The 4,466-nt window shown below is 36.8% G+C and overlaps 1 protein-coding gene across 8 annotated transcripts in view; it reads left to right on the forward strand.

Moving 5' to 3' along the window:
• The window catches only part of LOC110460848 (5'-AMP-activated protein kinase subunit gamma-1-like), a 331,224-nt gene that overhangs the window by 254,348 nt on the left and 72,410 nt on the right, over positions 1-4,466 (forward strand). Inside the window, exon 1 of one of the 8 annotated variants that reach the window (XM_021514033.1) lies at positions 3,621-3,861. The exons of the other annotated variants lie outside the window; for them this stretch is intronic. The gene's annotated coding sequence lies outside the window, so the exon portion shown is untranslated. Of the gene's footprint in view, positions 1-3,620; positions 3,862-4,466 lie in introns of those variants that run through there. 8 annotated transcript variants of the gene reach the window in all.

A 4,466-nucleotide genomic window follows, 5' to 3' on the forward strand; every position in this document is an offset into this window, starting at 1 on the left:
CATTGCAATAAGGTCACTGTAACCATTACCTTTAAGTCAAAGGTCAAACTAGTGCAAGCATAAATATAAACTTTATTTATTTTACAACAATTATGAAACAAGTTATTTCAACTTATATTAATCACTCTTGTTGGCCCGGATGTTAGCGCGCGGGGGGTCTTTGTATGGGAGGAAACCGGAGTACCCAGAGAATACCCACATGGTCGGGCAGGTGACCCCAACCTTTTCACGTCCGGTCGGAGAATCGAACCCCGGCCGCCTTGGTGAAAGACAAGTGCGCTATCCACTGCACCACACGACCACACAAGTGCAAGTTTTGGCCATGCTGTTATTTTTCTACATATGTAAATGTGACCCGCATTACCTCAAGATCATTCATCTCTACTCCTGCCCTCACCCCTACCCCTGGGACAACGGTCTCCTCCCAGATTTACTGCTAGCTCAACCCTTATACGAGGGATCCAATGCAATTTGTTTTATCCGCAATCAGCAGAAGTGAAAAACAGACATTATTCACAGGGTCAAAGATGACGGGATTGGGGTCAGGATTGGGGTCGGGAGACGTACATTGTTGTCTGACACTTGTTTGTAACATCATCTTGCCACCGTTATTGGACAAGGGCAGATAACTGAGAGGTAACTTAATTAGTGTTGTCACATAAAAATGATCTTGGTGTTACCAGGTTGAACTATAGGTGAGTGTGGTGGTGATAGGTACACACACTAATCTGTTACAACAGCTCTTCATAAGCTGTCACCTAATGATATAACTCTCAAGTCAGAGGTCAAGGTCGATTCTACATGCATGTTTATATATATATACATGTATGTGTGTTCAGCACACAAGGTGACAGAATGAGGTAATTTTGTTAACGAAAGTCAAGGTCAAATAGGTGTGGTTGCACTACATACACAGGACTGTGTCTGGTTGTATAATACAATGATTAATTAGGTTCCGTCACTAATGATTAGTGCATATTTATTGCAGTCAATGTTGTTTGTCTTACTTCTGATTGCTGTGGGGAGGCAATCTCTTGGCACTGTACCACCCTAGTGCAGCACCTCTCAAGGTCTAGTGTTTCTTTGTGTGCTAACCCTGATATTCAAGCATTGGACTACTTTCAGTTGACATTCATATGCAATATGAATGCCAACTGGACAAAGGCAAACTCTGAAGTGCTTGGAATATATTAATCCCATAAGAGATGAAATTAATTTATCGAAGTTTCCAATGAAAAGAACAGCTATATGTTAAGGGAGGGTCATTGATATCCAATGTTATAATTATGATATCATAAAGTGATGAGGCCGAAAATCTAGTCAATTGGGTTATACAATGGTAAACATTTATGTATATAAGTCGGTGCTAAAAGTCTTCAGACATATCTTGGATCATTTCAACATGAGGTTTTCTTCTGTTGGCTCAACAGACAGGTGTACTTTAGTGTGTTACTAATGTGTGGCAATGATTGGAGCCAAGTCAAACATAGGATCGACTATAAGATTACAGAAACCTATAACAAGCTGGGGATATTCTACAGAAACCTATAACAAACTGGAGGTATTTTACAGAAACCTATAACAAACTGGAGATATTCTACAGAAACCTATAACAAATTGGAGGTATTTTACAGAAACCTATAACAAACTGGAGATATTCTACGGAAACCTATAACAAACTGGAGATATTCTACAGAAACATATAACAAACTGGAGATATTTTACAGAAACCTAAACAAACTGGAGATATTCTACAGAAACCTATAACAAGCTGGAGATATTCTACAGAAACCTATAACAAGCTGGAGATATTCTACAGAAACCTATAACAAACTGTAGGTATTTTACAGAAACCTATAACAAACTGGAGATATTTTACAGAAACCTTTAACAAACTGGAGATATTCTACAGAAACCTATAACAAATTGGAGGTATTTTACAGAAACCTATAACAAACTGGAGGTATTTTACAGAAACCTATAACAAACTAGAGATATTCTACAGAAACCTATAACAAACTGGAGATATTTTACAGAAACCTTTAACAAACTGGAGATATTTTACAGAAACCTATAACAAACTGGAGATATTTTACAGAAACCTTTAACAAACTGGAGATATTTTACAGAAACCTATAACAAGCTGGAGGTATTTTACAGAAACCTATAACAAACTGGAGATATTTTACAGAAACCTTTAACAAACTGGAGATATTTTACAGAAACCTATAACAAACTGGAGATATTGTACAGAAACCTGTAACAAACTGGAGATATTCTACAGAAACCTATAACAAACTGTAGGTATTTTACAGAAACCTATAACAAACTGGAGATATTCTACAGAAACATATAACAAACTGGAGATATTTTACAGAAACCTAAACAAACTGGAGATATTCTACAGAAACCTATAACAAGCTGGAGATATTCTACAGAAACCTATAACACACTGGAGATATTCTACAGAAACCTATAACAAACTGGAGATATTCTACGGAAACCTATAACAAACTGGAGATATTCTACAGAAACATATAACAAACTGGAGATATTTTACAGAAACCTATAACAAACTGGAGATATTCTACGGAAACCTATAACAAACTGGAGATATTCTACAGAAACATATAACAAACTGGAGATATTTTACAGAAACCTATAACAAGCTGGAGATATTCTACAGAAACCTATAACACACTGGAGATATTTTACAGAAACCTATAACAAGCTGGAGATATTCTACAGAAACCTATAACAAGCTGGAGATATTCTACAGAAACCTATAACACACTGGAGATATTCTACAGAAACCTATAACAAACTGGAGATATTTTACATGTTGTTCGGTATGTTGTTTTGCCGTTTTGTGTAACACACAAACTGACAGAGATAATGTGACATATACATGCTTGTACAGGTATCAGGTATATAAACAGTATTTTGTTTTAATATATGTTTAGTTTATACAGGTGTTTGTATATACAGGTTTCTGGTCTACACAGGTATTTTGGTTTGTCTGGTCTATGGAGGATATATATATCGGAGTATAGTCAACAGTCTGGATTATAAAAATTTCGGTTTGAACAGGTTACTGTATGTAATGTACAGTATATTTCATTTCCTAATGGTGATTAATTCGAGGTAATTAAGAGAGGTCAGTGTCCATTTTGGTCAAAAGTGTAATTTTCATGTCAAAGTTGTCATGGTCTAGTGATGATGAAGTCAAAAGACATCAGCTTGTAGTGAAGTCTGAGTTGCTAGTCTTTTAAAGTCTGCCTCGCTAACAGCTACTGTAGCGAGACGATGTAGATATCAGGACACCCATCAGGTATACACACCCAGGCTGCCAGCAGCACTACTAATAAGTTTGGAGGTGTAGGCTCTGGTACAACTTGGTGAACCTCTAAATCTCCTAGTAAAACGGTACAGATATACCAGTTCCAGCAGTGTGTGTCTTTTCCGATCCCGTTCAACAATCGTGCTCGGGATGAGACTTTGGGATAATTGGCGTTATTTAAGTACAGCTGTTCTTGTGTAACCCAAAACACATGGAATGATTCGCATGTGGTGTTTTCTCAAACTCCCGAACTGTGATGCGGCACTATACTGTCTGTCTTGTTTGTAGTAGACGTTTCATGTTTCCATGTTTTGACGGAAATATTTGAACCGATGCAAGCTGCTTTGGACGCCTTAAGTGTTAAACTGTGTTTCAGAAGTGTTGAAAGATACCGAGAAAGTGTCACAGTTGGTTTCTGAGGATAAAATAATTAGTCGGAAATTTTGGCAAATGTTTATAAATCATCGCCATGTGGAAGTGTTTACCCTGATGTGTTGTGGTTCCTTCAGTGGAGGAAAGAAGTTTGTATATAGCTCAAAAAATGTAACAGAAAGTGCTAGATTTGATCAAAAAAATAATTCTTGGTTACGATTTTCTTTAATATTCATCAGCAAAATTTGATTGAAATACTTTTTCAAACTTAAGTAATTATTTATTAGTATCACAGATCTATGGGAAAGGATAATTTCCGCTGTTACCAAAAAAAAAATTCAATTCAAGTTGTAGCAATGTTAGTATGCTTATTCAAATAAGAAATTGTTTTAGAACTATTGTTTTTAATCATTTGGAATTGCGTTTTTGTCAGCAGGAGCTTAAAAATGTGTGCATCTGTTTGTAACATGTGTACTTTATAACAATTATAATTGGTGTAGCAGGTTCTGGGACAGGCCGGGAGGTACCGTAACAACAGCGTGTATCAATATATAATGTGTATTCCTGCTTATACTAGCTGCGGGTTTAGAGTCTGTCTGGATGTTTGATCCCAAAAGTTTTGTTTTATAAAAGATGCTAGAAAAGTATGCCTCCTTGCAAGTATTGGAGAAAGATATTATAGAATGAGGTATTAGTAAGTACAGTGAGGCCTGGCCCTGACATTTACACCCTGGACTGGGATCTCCCCCCCCCC

Source organism: Mizuhopecten yessoensis, unplaced genomic scaffold, assembly GCF_002113885.1.
Source record: "Mizuhopecten yessoensis strain PY_sf001 unplaced genomic scaffold, ASM211388v2 scaffold10489, whole genome shotgun sequence".
NCBI lineage: Eukaryota > Metazoa > Mollusca > Bivalvia > Pectinida > Pectinidae > Mizuhopecten > Mizuhopecten yessoensis.